This window comes from Nannospalax galili, unplaced genomic scaffold (assembly GCF_000622305.1).
Source record: "Nannospalax galili isolate Female #2095 unplaced genomic scaffold, S.galili_v1.0 scaffold162, whole genome shotgun sequence".
Taxonomy (NCBI): domain Eukaryota; kingdom Metazoa; phylum Chordata; class Mammalia; order Rodentia; family Spalacidae; genus Nannospalax; species Nannospalax galili.
The window spans coordinates 2,669,550-2,687,545 of NW_008350388.1; positions in this window are offsets into that span (position 1 = coordinate 2,669,550).

A 17,996-nucleotide genomic window follows, 5' to 3' on the forward strand; every position below is an offset into this window, starting at 1 on the left:
ACACTTAAGAAATTAAGTAACTGTGATGCATAGCCCGATAATTCCATAAAACCTCCCACACAGGTCATCAAAGTATATGAATAAGGATACTCAAGACTTTTGTTTGCAGCAAAAGGATAAACCAGGTGTACACCATTAGAGAAGTACATGAGCAAAAGAGAGCAGTGGCAATTATAGAATTCTATTAAGGATTTAGAAGCAGCAAACTAGACATGCATAAAGACATGTAAAAAGATGGGCAAAGGCAGCAACAAAATTAAGTGAAAATATATTTAAAAAATCCAAATCTATAGTACCATATCGTTAGGTAATTGAAAGCAGAAACCACATAGCATATTTTATAATACACAGTCACCTATTTGGGGGACACACACGTATATTTATATATAATTAGAGTGAGTGCCTACAGTGAAGAGGGACAGGGTAATGGGAACAGAGAAAGGAAATAAAGATGGAAAATAAATAAATAAATCAAGAGGCACCTGGCATGAGCAAATTGAAACTTTGTACCTGAGGTACAAAGTGAGAACGTTAGTAAATGTATTCAAAATTCATTGTCCATTTGCTTTTACCTAAGTTTGAGTAGAAAATTCAATAGGAAGAAAGTCAAGCCAGTGAGTAGTATGATCCCAGAGACAATTATCAGCACTTGGAAAGACGCCTTTTGGTGATGCAGCTTCTTATACCTTTAGACACTCAGGGGCATCACAGTTCCTAGACGATAAAAGGTGTGCTACAAATGTTGAGTCACTGTTGAAAGAGAATAAACACATGAATGAGTGAATGGGGTCAGCAAGGCTTCAAAGTAGGTGATTAAATGATGGAGAGAATAAACAAAAAATAGATGATCAAACCACCCTTCCATCACTTGTAAGTAGTTAACTGACCAATCCTGGATCTGAAAATAAGTTTCTTCTTTGAGAGAACATAGAAAAGATCTGAGAGGAATTTAAAGAAGAGAAACTTACCATTGGTTGCTCTCTCATTTGTTCAATGAGATAAGCACAGAATGAATCTCAGATCCTGACCAAAATCAGTTATAAAAGGTCTTTATTTGCCTGTTCTGTAGACTCTAAGAGATTTCTTGTTCCTACTTAATTATTTCACAGGGAAAAAGGAACATGAACATGCTGCTCCTTTCCTCCCACCCAACAAGAAGAGATTCTTTGCTACATGAAACATTTTCTTATGATGATCTTCTCAATCTGTAAATCATCTTTAATACCCTCACTCTGAACCCCTCTTTTCCATGGTTATCCCAACACATACACACTGCTTACTATAACCACCCCAGAAAGTAGCCCATTCTAGACAGACCCCAGGAAGGTCAACTGAGAAGACTGCATCATCTGCCCAGTCTAAGAGAAGTCTTAGCATCCCAAATCATCGGGAAATAGGAATTCAATCCTCCTTTTAAGGACCAATACAAACAGTGATTTCCCTGAAAATCCCCAAGGGCTTCCAGATCACTTCTTTGGCCCCTCTTTCAGTCTGGCCTGTTTATCTGTCCCAGGTTAGTGGTCTCCAAGATAACCCATAGGGATACAAGAAGACAGAAATTCTTTTTACATTTACATCATTTCTTTTTCTTTAAAAAGGTCTGTATTTGTGTATATTTTTATATTTATATAATATGCGGTTACTGTGATAAGTAGCTAAATATACACATATTAGCAAAGCATGCTCAAACAATTGTTCTGATGGAGGAAGATAAAAAATGTTCTGAGATTTCTGCTTTGGTCTCCAAGATCAGAGATAGTCTTGCCCCCACCAGAAACACTGAGGACCCTCTGACTTGCTCTTGACAGCTCCATTTTGGGAAGTTTCTTACCCATTCTATTTGCCTTGGCTCTGTGATGCTCTCCCCAGGCCTGGTGCACAAACATGTCCCTCTGTTATAAAAGTTCCTGTCTCTTCCCCTGACTGAAAGGCTTTTGAGTCTCAGTGCTCCTTCTGAGCCTGCCAAGGACTTGCCCTTCCTTTTGGGGAGCTTGGACTCAAATCTATGGCTAGGTGGATGGGGAAGAGCATGTTGGGGGGGAGCGTTCCCCAGAAAACATCTGGTTTTCTTGTGCCCCTAGGGCTTCCTCTCAGATCCTCCCCACTATGTTAGTGTATACAGTGTTCCCAAAGTGCTTCAAGGAAAAATACTACAGCCACTTCCTGAGGGAAATGACCCTTTCAGTATTCTAGAGGATTGTCTTTTCTAGATATTGAACATTCAAGCATCTTTATCACAATGTGTCATAGATCAGATGCAAACATAGCTTTTAAATGGTGGCATAAATTAAATATAGGAAGAATCACTCCATATATCTATAGTAAATATTCTATTTCTAATATTTAAAGGAAAGAAGTGTAGAACTCCTAAATGAGACAAAGGCCAATAAGAATCAGAAGCAAGTGCTATAGACCGAATCAAAGTTCTAAAAATAAATGCTAGCATGAGCAAGGAACTTAAGAATCTGAACACGCAACCTTGCCATAATAGGTGTTCAATAAAATTGATTATTTCTGATTGAACATTATTCATCCAAGGCAGAAAAATAATCTTTTCCTTCATCCACTGCTTCTGACTGTGTTTTCATTTTAAAAAAAAATCCATAAAATATGTCTCCTATGATTTTCTTATAATTAGACCTGGGGCAGAGAGGAAAACCAGGTTCTGTGGCCTGAGCACCTTTGTACCTGAGCAACAGGAGATGGATTTTAGAAGGAAGGAGAGCCTTTGTGCCCATGGTATGGAAAAAATTATTTTACTTATTGCCCAAACAGCAACACTTGTGAGAGTAAAAGAATGAATACTAATAAATACAGTGGTAAACAGGCATGCTGGGGTCATCCTAGGAAAACCAGGCATGGTTCATCCTATTGGTGAACCATATAATTGAAGGCAACAGTGGTTGGTTTAAACCTTGTTACATAACTCATTGTCACCCAGCCAATGAAAGACCCAGTAGTTAATTAATGGCTGGTCAACATCAATTGGGAAATAAAAATTTAAATTTGAATAAATCACTGAAGTCGCCATAATGCTTCATTAATCTTTAATCAGACTTCAGTTCTAACTAATTTCTTTTCTGGAAGTCGATCATCCACTTCATTACCTGACTTTCTTGCTAACTTTTACAATTGCTTATCAGTTTTTATTTTCCTGGCCTCACCAGCTTTAGAAACTAGTGATCACCCACAACTTTTTAAATCACAGCAGTTCCCATTTTCCCATATCAAATGGCCCTGTCTGTCCCAGCTTCTCCTCTCTCTCTCTCTCTCCATCTATTCCTTCTCCTCCTACACTTTATACCTGTCTTTCTGCCTCTCATGGCTTCAGGTGCCGTCTATCTATAGCTGATTCTGAAGTCTCCTCCTCCTGTCAAGACCTTGACTTTTTCCCGAAAACCCAAACTTGTTTAATTGACTACCACAGATTGGGCTTTCCTCTGAAATGTGGAGAGCTACAAACACTGTTTTCAAATCTATACTCATCCTCAATTTAGTCCTCCTTAGAGTCCTGTTTAAAAATAAATGACACCACTGTTAAATCAGAATTCCCTGATTTCCCTTGTCTCCTGATTTCTTTACTCTCCCCATACAATAGGTCACCAAGATCTGTCAACTCTAGCTCTTATGCACCCTCTTCTCCATATTCCCCTATGACCCAACACAACAAAGCCAGTACCACCTCCCAGGCTTTCCAACCATCTCCCCCATCCCCTTTTCATTTTGTAGTCAAAATGATTTATATCCAAGCCAACCATGGTGATTAATATTGATTTCTCACTTGGTGGAATTTAGGATCACCATGGAAACAAACCCCTGGGCATGTCTGTGAGGGAGTTTGGGTTAACTGAGCAGGAAAGACCCCTTTGAATGTGGGTGAAGCTCTTCTAGAATGTGAGGTCCCAGACTGCATAAAAAGGAGAAAGAGCTGAGCAGCAACCACCCCCACTTCTGGATCATAAATGCCATGTGACCCGCCCAGTGCCCCTGCTGCCATGCTGGACTGCACCCTCAAACTGTGAGCCAAAATAAACCCTTCCTCCCTGAAGGTGCTTTTGTCAGGCATTTTATCACAGCTATGGGGAAAGTAACTACTGCAGCACCTACGCAGGCATTTCCCAAGATAATCAGGTTCTTGTTGGCTTCTGAGCAGTACCATCCTATCACCAATGCTCATTTCCTGCTCTGTCTGGCTTCCTCTCATCCTCCTCCTATGGAATCAACTTCATTTCCTCCAGACCTATTTCATGTGTCTTTGTACGTGTTCCTCTGACACAGTTTCTTCGCATTAAGTTGAAAAACTTGAAATTACCTTGTTACAAGAAGTTGAGAAAAGTCAAATAAGTTCCAGGGGACTACAGAACAGCTCTCAAAATGTCCTGTAACTGTCGTGAGTTACCTGTCCTCTTGTTCAGGGAGGCCATGGAGACCCCATGAGATGGACTTGAACCAGTGTCTAATCTACAAAAAGGAGCGTCAACTCAGAGGAAACATCTCATTCATGATTCCAATTGAAGACAGACATAGTCGAGCAGGACCTTTGTCTTATCTTCACATAGATGGAACAGATAAAAGAAAGGAGCCAGGGACTCCACCCAAGCCCATGTGACCCCTGAGGAACAGATCCTCAAAGTCAAAAGTATTTGGGAGCTTGTATCTAATCCTTAAAAGATTTTAGGGTTACCTCTTCAGAGGGGGGAATGTTAGAGTAGTCAAAAGGCCCATAAAAATAAATAATAAATAAATCAAAGAAGAAAGAGTACATGAAATTATCAAAAAAAAAGTGATGGGGAGATATGGGAGGAGTTAGAGGGAACAGGGTGGGCATAGATTTGATCAAAACACCTTATATGCACGTATGAAATTCTCAATAAATTAGTTATTAAAAAAAAGTCAAGTAAGAGGAAACTCATATAGTTCAAGCTAATGCTTTGAACTTCTTAACTGTAAACATCTTGATGGAAGGAACTTGGTCTGCCTTTCACACTTTCTCACACACATCTTGGCACAGAGTAAATATTTGTTGATAGGATAAACCAGTAACTACCTCTTCTTAAAAGAGGTCATCATTTTAATTGGCCTAATTAAAAGCGATAGCATTTTCATAAATACTAACATATTTTCTTCTGTTAAACAGTGCTTGTCTACTTTGTTCGATTAAATATTGAATAGATACACTCTCCATTTTTAGCAAACAGCAATTTCACAAACCAATAAACAACATCTTGTTCTGTAGCGACAGAACCAATGTCACTATGCTCACCTCTCTTGATGAAAATGAAGGAAAGTGAAGAATCCAGGGAAAACTGAACTTAAACTCTAATAAACCCAAAACTGTAGAGCCCCTATAGAAAGTCTTGTAGTGACACTTGAAAATGTGACCCCCGGGGTGCTGCTTGGAAAGGGATTTTACAAATAGGGTGTTTCCAGTAAGTGGCATTCAACAGGCCTATCACTTCAAATATTAGATAGCCTTTCCACAGATGGATAAGGGCATGCTAGCACTTCACTAATTCCCATTAACTACGGCAATCCTTGGTGAATTGCTGCATTAATGAGGAAGTCATTGCCTATACAATGCCTGCAAACAGAGGAGGATATCTCTGCTTCAGCTCTTCTGACAAGCATAGCTCTGCTTTAATTATTTATGATCATACACCGCAGCACAGGAGCACTCACGAATATTTTGTATGAGTAATGAAGTTTTAGTAACACTAGCCATCACTCCATCATGTTGCTGTTAAAGTTTGAAGACGAGCAGGGTGAGAATTTAAGGTTTTTGTGGATTTGTCAACTGGGAGTTAGCAGGATTCCCTAGGATAGACTTCTAAATAATACAATGGAAATAAATACCTACTAGTACGATTCTTATTCTTTCAAGCTTTTTAACAGCCCTCAGAAGACCCTAGATGAACCGCAAGGAAAAATGATAAGGAATAAAGCAGCTAATGATAACAATAATTACAATAATAATATTGCTGATATAATAACTCTTTATGGATATGTCTATGCAAACATGGGAGATCGATGTTGAGACAATTTCTAAATAATTCAGAACAAATAGCTTGTAAGTAAGGGCCTAGAGACATAGGGAAAATGAGAGTTCATTTGGTCAGAACCTTCCAGCCTATGTTGGTCAAGTTTGTTGAATGATTCATCTTATCTCTCCATAAAAATCCCAGCTCTATTATTTAATCTCAGTTCTGCACATAATGTACTTTTGACTAAAGCCAAGTCCTTTAATCTTCTGAGAATAAACCTCTTGATGTTTGGCAGGGCTGGATTCTGTTCAGACTGTTTGCACCGTCTTTTCCAAACCCTGATTTGGTCTGTAACACTCATGATTATATTCAGTGTCGTTCACTCTTTCAATGATCATTTATTTAGCAGCATCTACCACATAATAAGGACCGAGGAGAAGTTCACTTATAAAGTTGTCTAAAGAACATAACTGATCATGACAAAAATCCTTCTTCATCTCCATCTTCTGCCCCTCCACTTTAAATACATAGGTGCATGTGTGAGCACACACACACACACACACACACACACACACACACACAAATGCATGCACACAATTGACAGTCACCCTACTTTGTTAAGTTTTTTGTTTGTTTTAACCAGGGTCATAGAGAATTTTAAAGGGATTATAGGGTATTTTAAGACTCAAGGAGAATTTAAGCATAAGATATACAGTTTAGTCCTCATTGGCAAATAAAAATATTCGTCTGTGTTTTAAATATTTTTATTTATTATTTTTATTTTATGTGTATGAGTGTATTGCTTGGATATAGGTAAGTGTACCCATGTTGTGCAATGCCTGCAGAGGTCAGAAGTGGGTGTCAGATCCTCTGGAACTGGAGTTACAGATGACTGTTAGCTGCCATGTGGGTGCTGGGAACTAAACCCAGGTCCTCTACAAATGAAGTCAGTGCTCTTAACCACTGAGCCATCTCTCCAGCGCCAAGGTCTGTGATCACCGTAATGAACTTAATTAACATACCCAGGATCACATAGCTATTATTTTCTCTCTTTTTTCCATATGTAGAGCACTTCAGATCTACCCTCTTAGCAACATTCAAGTGTGGGGCACGGTCTCCACACTGCTTCTAGAACTGTGTGCTGTTTTCATTTCATGACTAAGCCTTGTTCCTTTGACCATTTCCACATCCCCTAAAAACTGCCAGTGTACTCTCTGCTTCCATGTTGTCACAACTGTGTGGACTCCATTCATGATTGAGACCACAGGACTCAGAAACCATAGGACAACTGTCTTCTGTGTCTTAGATATTTCACTAAGCATAATATCTCCCAGGTCCAGACATGTGGTCACAAATGACAGGATTTCTTTCTCTTTTAAGGCTAAATGGTAATCTACCATGAACACATGCTGAATTTTCCTTCCTCATTCACCCATCAATGGACATTTAGGTCATTCCTGGCAATTGTGAATCATGCTGCAATGAACACGGAATGCAGACTTTGATTTCATTCCCTTTCTCTATACCTCTACATCACATGTGTGTTAGAGACAAGTGTGTGTGTGACAAGTACCTGAAACACTTTAAAAGATTTCTTTTGAGCCGGGTGTGGTGGCGCACACCTTTAATCCCAGCACTCGGGAGGCAGAGGCAGGTGGATCTCTGTGAGTTCAAGGCCAGCCTGGTCTACATAGTGAGTTCCAGAACAGCTGGGGCTACAGGGAGACCCTGTCTCAAAAAGACCAAAAAAAAAAAAAAAAGATTTATTTTGGCTCAGTCTCAGAGGCTTCGGCCTATGACTGGCTGCTATTATTGTGTCTGAGTTGTAGTTGGGCAAGACTTCATGGCAGAAGAATCTAGTAGAATAAAATTTCTCCTCTCACTAGAAAGGGAAGGAGGGAAAGAGAAAAAGATGGGAGAGAAAAATCGAGAAAGAGTGGGGGGGGGAAGAGGCGAGGTCAAGGAGGAGGGGTAGCTGGCGACACAGGCCTTTAATCCCAACACCTGAGAGGTAGAGGCAGGTGGGTTTCTGTGATCCTGGTCTACATAGCAAGTTTCAGGCCAGCTGGGGCTACAGAGAGAATCTGTTTCAACATCACCAAAAGAAGAAGAAAGAGGAGGAGGAGGAGGGGGAAGGGGAGGGGTTAAGAGGAGGAGGGGGAAGAGGGGGTGGGGAGGAAGATGTTTCTAAAGAAGAGGAAGAAGAGGGGCAGAGGATCAGAGGCACATTCCTGGTGACCTACTTCCTCCTATTTGACCCCATCTCCTAACACTTCCATCACCTCACAACAATGTCATCAAATTATGACTCCATTATTCAAAATTCATAATCACTGGCTTCATACATCTATGGATGTATGAATCCTCGTGATTCAAAGTCCTAGTCCTGAATTCTGCCTGCATCAGGGGTAACCATGAACACATGAGCATTTTCAGAGGGTAGTCATACCCAAGGCATAGCAATGTAGAGCTATATTACACTCATCTCTCCTTCTTCAGTCTTCACATTAGGTTGTGTTGACGTGTCCCTCACATCACAGCCATAATGATTCTCACTTAGCACCAGGCCTTAAGGCAGCCTGTTGTACTCATCCATCTAAACCAAGTGTATCTTGAGAGCAGCACGGCACAAGTTACTCAGTGAATTTGAAATGAAACCACGGCTGAGGTTATGGGTAGTTCATACTCACAAGCTACCGACTAACCTTAAAGAATGAAAGGGGCACCAAAGTCTCTGCAGGGTAATAAGATGACACAACATGGCTGCATTAAGCAATCTTAACAACCTAGTAAGAATGGCCATTCTGAACTGCCCAAACAGAAGAACAAATAACCCTTTCACTTGGACAATAAACGAACGGAAAATAGACACTAAGGAGTGGCATTGCAAGTCTAGATTTTTCCCTAGTATCACAGCCTTAGCCAATCAACCTGAAAGAAAGGATAATCTGAGCAAAACCGCCTGAAGGGTATGTGTTTATGCTTCACATAGATAAATAACTGCATAGTCACAAATGCTTTCACATTTGTTTTCTGTTTTCTTGTCCTGGAAAATTGTGTATGAGAAACCTTGGACTTATATGAGGAGGAATTTAAGACTTGCTACTTCAATGTTTGGCTTTTACTTATTGCCAAATACTTTGATTAATCTCAACAAAATATTGGCAAATAAAAGAATGCTTCTATTCCAGGCATTCAAATATTCACTCAATGCCTATTGTGGGTCAGAGGAAATATGAAGAAAGAACAATGTAGTCATGTCCTCTCACCATTTAGAGAGATGGTAGATGAGACACAAATACAGAAAAATAAATATATAATTACAAGAAAAACCTTGGGTTTCCCAAAAAAATATGATGGGGACAGTGGTAGGGAACATCTAATTAAAGAGAGAGCTCCCTGAGAAAATCACAGTTGACTGGAGACCTAAGTGATGGGGAGTTGGTAGGGGAAGCATAATTAGGACACATGTGAATTCCTAACTATGCTTGCATCAGTCAAGCCTCAAAATGTGGCGTGAAATAGCTGTGTGTGCAGGTGGAGATTCCCATTTCCAAAAGGTTGCTTTGTCTATGAAAATAAAACGAATACTTGATTTCCAGACCTATTGGTGAGGTGGGAATAACTGATTGTATTGAAGAGTTAGTTTGTTCTTAAGACCAAAGAACTAATCCTTGAGCCACCAAATCATTGCTTTCTTCTAGATATTTGCTTTTGTCATGTTTAATTTTAGAATTTTACCTATAGATCTCCAGAGACTTTCTCCTGCCTTAATCTGTCTTACTATCAAACTGCCCTCAGTGCAAACCATGCTTCCTCATAGCAACTTGTGTTCTTTTGTGTGTGCATGTGTCTTCAATTACAACATGCATGTGTGTACATAAAAATAGCATGTGACCAACATTATTAACTATCTGCCAAAAGACTTGGGACAAGTTTGAAGACTATTAGTCAACTCTCTTCTCTAGAATATGTTATATTATAGTTTCTTATGAGAATATGAAGCTAAGAATATTTAGCTAAGTTCTATTTCAATCTTTATTATTAGGAAATTAGCATTCTATATGGAATATATATTATTAATATATAATTAACAGTGAACCAAACAGTAAGGAAATGAGATTGTTAATAAGCAATTCGTTCAGTTTGACTGTGAAATGGGCACAAATTGACTGCCATCTATAAAACATCCTAATGACTTCTCCCGGCTGGCCTTTCATATCCCCCTCTCTCCCTGGCCCTCTGCCACACTAGCACTGCCAGTGGTCCACATTTATAAGGCTAGCCTAGACCTGCTGGTACTATCCTTTCTCTCCTCTTAGGCATTACCACCACATGTTCTCAACATTAACATTTTCCTCCTGTATTTACCCATTAGCCCTTCCAAGTCTTTCTCATTCAAAACCGAATTCTTGACCTGAAAAACAGTAAATAGAGCAGAGGCGCTATTGAAGGCAACGTGGCCCTGGCATAATTATATAATTGCATATACATTGTGCTTGTAATTCTTCTGTTTTCATATGCCTGCCTAGTTTCTACCTTGTTTCTCTATTACGGTCTCTATGCAACATGCTCATAAAAGCTGTCAAAACAACACGACACGTAAACTCTGAACAGATTCAATGAACTGTTTCAGCTGCTTTTTCTTCTCATTTCCTTCCACTAGCTTCAGGAATCCTTGGGCTTTGACAGTGGGAATTGCAAAACCCTCAGGGCAAGTCCCTTTGTGGCTCATTCTGCATCTTATTTAGTGCTGGTATCCAGAGGCTGTAAGTAATTCTGCGCAGGCTGGTGTCACAGCAGCTCAGGTGACTGGCGACATCACTCACATTTGTCAATATTCTCCCTTAACTTTGCTAGCATAATGTGTCAGCCGTGAGGACTAACATGGCAGGAAGAGCAGGTCTGCAACATCGGGGTTCAGCCCCACATGCCGGCCGGCATGTCAAAGACGTAATGAGCCCAAATTTGGGGCTCAGAGATTTCTTGATTCTTCACTCAGCAGAAAAGAAATGGCTTCGAGAGCAGTGGGGTGGCCTCGAGTTAGATGCAAAGACAAATCCCCTGAGAACATGGGTTAGTAAACACTGGAATATGTTACCAAAGGAAGCAGAAGAAAATGTTTTCCCTAGAGAGCGTTTGCTTATTTTTCTTAAGTACATTTCCCCCAGCATCTGGACTAGCTGACAGATGGTCCTACTTGAATCCAGGAAAACAGCCTTGTGACCTTTGATGTATACCTGGCTTGCTCAGGTCTCTCCTTAAATGTCACTTCTGCAAGAAGACCTTCCCTCCTGCCCATTCTAATTAGATTCCCCTCTTTGCTGTTCTCTGACTACTCTGTTATTTTCATCTCCTTCTCCTTTAGAAAATCCAAATTCTGTTTGTTTACTTATTTTTGCCTTTGCAGAGCCAGTGGTTAAACATTTGCCAGCACACCACTGCTCTTCATTGCATTCCCAACTTCCCTTTTTGCTCCCACACAGCAGCCAAATTGGTCCTTTAAACACTCGAATCTGCTCAAACCGTCCCTCCTCTCAGAAGCTTCCAGTAGCTTCTCAGCCCCCTTGGTTACAAACCAAAATTCTTACTATGGCCAGAACGCCCCCTTCCCATCTGCCAAACCCCACTCCCTCTATATTTTTTCTGATCCCATTTTCTTCCCCATGGCACACTCTGTTCCAACCACACCCCAGCCCTGCTGTTCATCAAAATTACCAAACAGGCTTGCACCTCAGGGTCATTGTGTTGGCTTTACTCAGCCTGGAAAACTCTCCCCCTGAGGAAGAGAAGCTTGGCTCCCTCTCATGTTCTTGTTACCGTCCACACATGTCACTCGCTCAGAGTCATCCCCTGATTCTTCTATGCAAAATGGTACCCACTGCCACCCAGGGACTTTCAACTCTACTTTATCTGTTTTACTTTTTCCCTATGGCCTGGATCATTTATTTTGTCCTCTATTTAATTGAGAGAAAGCACTGTGTTAAGATCTGAATATCAAATGCCCCCCCCAGGCTATGTTTAAACAGCTGATGGCATTGTTTTGAAAAGTCATAGAACCTTTAGAGTGAGGTCTAGCTTGAGGAAATGGGGTGCCGAGGGACAGATCTTGAGGGTGATAGCTGAGCTCTACTTCTGGCCCCAGCTTTCTACTCCTTGGTCAACAATATGTAACCAGTAGTTCCCAGAGGCTCCCACTGCCACAGGCCATTCCAGCTGCCCAGCTGCCCTGCTATGATGGACTTTAGCCCTTCAAACCATGACTCAGGATAAGCACTTGCTCCTCTAAGTCACCAGGGATTCTGTCACAGAGACAGAAAACTGTACCATAAAGTATGTTCATTGCTTTGATAAACAGGATAGTGTGGTCCATAGGCCTTTGGAACTAGTTTGCAGGGGACTGTGGGAGAGTTCGGAGCTACAGGCGAGAAAATTCCTAGAATGTCATAAGCAGACCTTAATGCCCCTTTGTGATGGGAGTGCAGAAGATCAGAGTGTCAGTAGAAATGCAGACAGTGAAAGCCCAACTCGTGAGGTTTCAGGGGAAACAGGACTCCAGCAGGAATCAGACTCTAGGCCATTCTCGTTATATTCTGGCAAAGTGCTTAGTCATGATCTGCCTATGTCCTGAAAATTTGAGTGAGGGTGAATTTAAAAGTAATGGACTAATTATTTAGCAGTGGAAGTTTCAAAACAGTATACCATTTAGGCTGTGGCAAGGGTATCACTCACTGCTTTTAGCTAGATGTATAGTGAGATAGAGTAGAAAGTGGCAGAGAAAGAGATGACGGTGCACAGTTTGTGAGGAAAGGAGTTTGAAGCAAGTTAAAGTTGTAGACCAGGCTGGTGAAAACAAAGCACCTACAACTGTTAAAGAGACTAGCGTCATTAAAGAGAAACCACGCACTTTGCACCAGGACAATAGGAAAAGTGCCTTCAGAGCAATGCTGCATCCATCAAAGACTCAAGAACATAAAACTGAAATCCCATTTGAAAAGGTGCCTGAAAAGATAGAGCCTCCTGGGTGCCTCTACTGGAAACCAGTTGCCTAGGAAATGTTTCCCCAAGTATAGCCACAAAGGCACTCTGAGGCCACTATAGCCATACTCCGAGGGGACCAAGCTTCATCTAGAACTAGCAGCAGAACTTGATATTATCCACATGGTGCTGGTTGCATTGTGCTGATCAGGAATACCTGTATACAGTATACAGTAGTGTTGGGATCATGGAGGCTCACACCAAGGTGCACCAAGAAACGTGTGGTGCCACACAATGTATGTCGGGCAAGGTCCCACAGAGAGGCTCTGAGAGGCCAATGTGTGAAGCAATGAATGTGAAACATCTGCTGCAGTGGGGCTCCCAGGACATTGGCAATGACAGGAATGTGGGACATCTATCAATGAAAGCTATAGGGATTGAGGACAAGTGGCTAAAGAGAGAGGCCATATGTATTCCAGGCACTGAGGCTTTGGTCTACAACTTTAACTTGAATCACTAAGGGGTAAGACCATCTAAGCTACTTAGAACACAGATAATGTCACCATGAGCTCCAGATGCTAGACATGGAACCGTGTAGATTGATGTTGGCCCTGCTGGGTTTGGGCCTTTATTTTGGTCTGCTCTTTTCTTGCTATTCTTCTGTCCCTTCCTTCTAGAATGGGAAATTCTGAGCCATTGTATATTGAAAGGACAAAACTTTTTGTAAGTTTTTGTTGTTGTGTTAGTCTGTTTGTGTGCATTTCGTTTTGTCTTTTCATTTTACAGGGGCACGAGCTTAGAGTTTGCCTTGAGTCTCAGAAGAGACTTGAGACTTTGAAACTTTGAGCAGTGTTGAGACTAAGATTGTGGAGACTTTTGAAGGTAGGATGATGACATCTTGCCTCTTATGATATGGCCATGAGCCTAGGGAGGCCAAGGGCATAATGTTATGGTTTAAAAGTCACATGTCCTCCATAGGCTCATGTGTTTGAGAACTTATTCCCTGGCTAGTGACACTGTTTTGACAGGATGTGGAACCTTTAGGACGTGGGGCCTACATTGAGGAAGTGAATTGCTGGGGTTAGGACTTGAGGCTTTGAAAGCTTCAAAGCTTTCAGCTCAAACTATGTGCTTTCTGGTCAGTACAATGTAACAATAACCAGCATAAACTCCAACCACTGTTCACAAAGCTATTCTGGCCCCCATTCCTTCTCTGCCATCAAGCCATGAGTCAAAACAAATCCTTCCTCCACAGCAATGAGAAGAGTACTAATGTACATTCTATGTTTTTATCACACATGAATAGTGTTGCCAAGTATGTATATGTGACTATAGAATGGCTAAATCTAGCTAATTAAAAAATTCACCATCTTATTACAGGTATTTTATTGTGCCAGCATAAAACATTGGCCATTGTTTACGTTTTTCAGGAAGACAATACAAAGTCATTAACTAGAGTCATATGACTGAAAAGAGTTCTCTTGAAATTTACTCTTCCCATCTAATCTTAATTATGCACCCACTGGCCAGCAGCTCTCCAGCCCCACTAACCTAGTAGTCATCCTTCCATGCATTCCATACGCTAGTCATGAAATCAACTTTTTAAAATTCCATATGAGTGGGATCATGCAATCTTTGTCTTTTTGTGTTTGGCTTATCTCACTGAGAGTAAAAGGGATTGCAGATTACATATCCATTTGTGTCTTCATCTCTGCCTCTCAGATCCATTTCTCTCCTCTCCACCCCTCTGCAATGTTTGGACAATGGAAGACATAATGTGTTAAAGATTGCAAGGAGGAAAGACCACAGACCAGGGTAGTATTGTCCTCTCCTCCCTGTACCCCTACCCTTTAGGTAGCATTACCAACACCAACCCAGTCTCTGGGATAACTTATCCTTCCACATTCCTAGCGGTCCAGAAACATCTTCACTCCTGGACACTGGTAACATGTCTTTTTCCTACTGTTCCCCAGCTTTTACCTTTTTAAAAAATATTTTATTTATTATTTTTATTTTATGTGTATCCATGTATTGCCTGCATGTAGGTTAAGTGTACCCATGTCATGCAATGCCCACAAAGGACCGAAGAGGCTGGCGGAGCCGCTGGAACTGGAGTTACACACCATTGTTAGCAGCCACGTGGGTGCTGGGATTCAAACCTGGGTCTTCTGGAAGAACAGTCAGTGTTCTTAACTGCTGAGCCATCTCTCCAGCCCCTCCCAACTTTAATCTTGAGGTTCATTCTCAATTGCGTCTAAGGCTTCTAAATACTTCTAAAATACTTGAAGCATGCTTCTCATTAAACTCCATGTTTTAAAGACTGAAGTGGCTCAGCACTTAAGAATGAACCCTTTTTATCTCCCCCACTACACGAAAGGAGGCTGGTGACTAGTCACTTACCTCCATCAGGAAACTCTTGTTCATTCCAACCTCTTATGCTGTGGTTCTGGGACCTTCCTTACACACCACGTCCTACAAGCTTTTCCTCTCATGCCCATTCTAATTGGATCTTCCCTCTGACTTTCTCTTCTTCCCTATTTGCATGGTCATCTCTTACAACAAATTTAGTCTTGCAATTATTTATTTATTTGTATAGTGTCATCCTCCCCCACCTAACTAGATGTAACACTTCCTCAGCTCCTATTGCCATGTCCTCCCTGTCTTTCTCTTACTTCCTGGATCTTTTTATTGCCATCTCACAGCAACTTGTAGGCCTGCATTTGTTTATTTGTTTGTCTGTATAAAAACATCCTCCTCCACCTGACTACACTATGGATCTCACCTCTCTTGTTCAGCACACTTCTCCAACTCTTGCTCCCATGTGAAGCCCACATTAGATGCTCTGTAAATTTTTGGCCTTAAATAATGACTGAATTTGGACTGTTTCACTCACAGAAACCATTCTAATACTTTGGAATTAGTAAGTGGTCAATAAACAGTTGTGGAGTTGATTAGGACATATGGGCTTCTCTGAAAATCTCACAAGGTTTACCAAAGTAACAAGTTTCCCATAAATCCCAGAGGATGCATCTTTTGCAATATTTTCCAGCCAAGTGCTTACTAATTTACACTTAATTGTGTGTTACTGTCAAACAGCTTTTGTTCCCAGCATGCAACATAAAAATAAATGAACAAAGTTACTTATATGATTTAAGCACATGTATAATGTAGCAAAACTGAGAAGAGCTGGGGCTGGAGAGATAACTCAGTGGTTAAAGGCATTGGCTGCTCACCCCAAAGACCCAGGTTCGATTCCCAACACCCACATGATGGTTAACAACTTTCCCTTACTTCAGTTCCAGGGGATACGACACCCTCTTCTGGTCTCTGCAGGCATTGCATGATATGGGTGCACTTACATTCAGGCAAAAGACATAAAATAAAAATAAATAAAATTTAAAAATTAGAAAGAGCTCCTTGGCCTCCAAGGTCAACTAAGTTCCAGGGGATTATGGAACATCCCTCAAAATGTCCTGTAACTGTGGTGAGTCACCTTTCCTCTTGATCAAGGAGGCCATGGATAGCGCCCCCAGATGGACTTGAATCAGTGTCCAGTCTACAACACAGAGGAAACATTTCCTCCATGCTTCCAAGTGCAGCCAGCCACGGTCAAGTAGGACCTTTGACTTATCTTCACATAGATGGAACTGGTAAAAGAAAGGAGCCAGGGACTCCTCCCAAGCCTATGTGACCCCTGAGGAATAGATCCTCAAACAACCTTAAGAGTAAAAATAAATTAGTTAATCTGGGCCAACTGTATGGCCTTAAACACCCAAAAGGAACGTATAACCAAAGATTAAAGGGATCAATATACTTCTTTAAGAGTCCATGTATATAGCTAAAGGCTACATAGCAAGAAACAATGCCAGACAGGAGATACCTTCTTTTGAGTTATTGGCCAGGGTGGCACAAGAGATTCCCAGGCAGTAACCCAGCATAGAACTGGGAAAATGAACAGCAGACCCCAATCTTATCTAAAGGAATGTTGGTAACTGATTGCTGCTAGATGAGGAACAACTGATCTTCCTAAAACAAGGAACTCTAGATAAGCTGACTAGACTCAAAGAATGGACTAGCACTGGGTGCTGGGGGAACTGATAACACAGTGGACAGTAACAGGGATGACAGAGTGTATGGGCTCCAGTGGTGGGGGGGTGACTATGGGAGGGTGCCATTTGGGATGCAGGTATATAGATGAACAAGATTGTTTGGGATGTTCTGAATGAAATACACAAAAAGTCAATAAATAAAAAGAGTTAAAAATTGGAAAGGGTTCAAAATGGAACTATATATAAATAGCTCTCAAATCAGGATTCTCCTATCTGTGGGGTTTTTTTTTCATTTTTTATTTTATTTCTTTACATGTGTTTGGTATTTTAAAGGGACAAGTTGATGCTTCCATTTATTTTTCTCTAAAATGGACTAAGCTATTAAAGGATAAGACCAAATTGGTACCTGACCTTTCTGTCTTGTTTAAAGCAGTTGCCATGTTTGGGTTAGGTTATGAGTTTTTGACCCATGCTTCAATTGGTCTTTGTAATGTGCTACGCTCTGTTCTTGTTTCTAAAATAAAGAGAAAGCCTCATGCAAGCACTGGGAAGTCTATCATGCATCACTGTTTTCAACTTTCCGATTTCTATTTCCTTTGTTCTCCATACTTCTCTGTCCTCTTTTGTTTAAAATCTCATTTAGCATTCTCTTGAGGGGAGAACACAAGATTACAATCTAACAATTGTAATGAGAACGGGTTAAGTTGGTGCCATTTCCCATTTTCATTACAATCTTGGTGGCAAGAATAATGTAACAGAATTTTTAATGCCTCATATATTACGTGAACATTTTCCCGTGAGCTCCTATTCCTTTTCCGTGGACAGCACTGTGGCTGTGTGCTGTAGGACTTTGATCTTTTTATATTCTGTATTATAATCAATTGGCCATTTCACCCCTTCCCCATAGGTTGCAGTCAAACATGTGAAAAATATTTTGATCTATAGCATACCACTGCATCTCATGACTTTAAAATCTTATCACCTGCAA